This window comes from Alligator mississippiensis, chromosome 1 (genome assembly GCF_030867095.1).
Source record: "Alligator mississippiensis isolate rAllMis1 chromosome 1, rAllMis1, whole genome shotgun sequence".
Taxonomy (NCBI): Eukaryota; Metazoa; Chordata; order Crocodylia; family Alligatoridae; genus Alligator; species Alligator mississippiensis.
This window is the reverse complement of record NC_081824.1, coordinates 428021689-428023328: the sequence shown is the minus strand read 5'-3', so window position 1 is coordinate 428023328 and position 1640 is coordinate 428021689.

The window sequence follows — 1640 nt, the reverse complement described above, 5'->3', positions numbered from 1 at the left end:
GCCTCCAGCCATTGTGAGCTTTCTAACCTGATAAACGCGCTTGGCTGGCATCAAATAGTCCAGCTTTGACCGCTCCCATTTCAATACGTGAATGAGTCATGAAGCATGACACAGCTTGGTGAACTTGCTAAATTGCCGGACTCTATAGGAGCGGCGCGGGGGCAGCCTTTCAGCCTCCCCGGCCGGGCGGGGGCGACCCCCGGGGCCGGCCCGGACGCACCCGGCGGGGCAGCGCGGGGGCAGCGCGAGGCGCGGAGGGGGCCACATCCCGCAGCTGCCCCGAGCGCCCGGGGCTCCGTGGGATGCGGCTGGGCTCCGAGCTGGGCGCTGAACCACCCAAGAGCGCCTCGGATCTGCTGTAGGCCCCGGCGGGGGCGCGTCGTTGCCCCTTGGGCTCCTCTGAGCCGCCCTGCTTCGCGCTCCCCCGCGCCCCCGGAGGCGTGTGCAGGGCAGGACCCTGCCCGAGGCGGAGGCGCTCCTTGCCCGACGCGCGCTGCTCTGCCCCGGGCGCCCCCGCTCCGTCCGGGGCAGGGCGCTGCGCAGGACCCAGGGCCCGGCCGCGAGCGCCGCCTGCCGAGCCCGGCGCTGCCCCCGCCCCGACGGCGCAGCCGGGGCCGGCGCGGCGCCGCTCGGCTCGGCTGCCGGGACCCGTGAAGCTGCAGCGCCCCCTGCCAGTTTATTGCGGCTACGGCACGAGAGTCCCCAAAGGCGGGGCTGCGGCAGCACGCCGCGCACCCCCGCGGCTGCGTGTCCTCGTCGTCCTTGTTCATGCTAGTAACTGACAGGTTACTCATTAATGACGAACGGTGAACAGCCGATGGCGATTTATAGTAGTTAATATTGAACAACAGTAAATGGTAAACGCAAACGGAAATGAACAATGATGAATTCTGGTCATTCTTGCTGTTGTTATAATCCTGATCCTGATCCTGGTCAGAAACAAGCAAGTACCGCACACTCTACCAACCGAGGCAGAGGATGACAGTGACACTCAGACCCTGGCGCCCCACTGATAGTAGTGACAACAGTGGCAACAAGGACAGTGCGGGTCAGCATGTGGCACTCGGATGCTGCGCCTGGAAGTTCTTGTAGGACACATCTGAACTCGATTTCAGTTCAGGCCAGTGTCTCTACTGTTTCGTTCAGTTCCCATGTTGTAGTGCATATGTATTGTTGGACGGCAGAGCTTTTCATCTCCCCGGACTCCCGTTTGACTTTTGCAAGAGTTGGAAAGTAAATGTGCTGGTATTTTTAACATATTGGAAGATAAATACTATTTTTGTAAAAAAAAAAAAAAAAAAGAAAGTAAAAAAGTGGGGTGGGGGGTGGTATATGTAAATACAGACCCAGTAGCAGGCATTGATACTAGAGCTCAGGTTTTTAAAATGTCTCTTGCCTCCTTGGTGCTAATTTGCTTAGATATTATGATTTCCCTTTCTTCCACACAGTCATTTTACTGGTTCTTCGTATACATTAGTTCCTCTCATTGATAATGGTCATATTTTGAATCACTCTTGACCTACAGCATTCAAATGAGAATCCCCCTCCCATTTTTAATGATAGGGTGGAGGGCACAGATATTAAATTGCCATCCCCAAATATTCAGCATTCACGAGTCAGGCAATTCCTGAGTGGTGTAG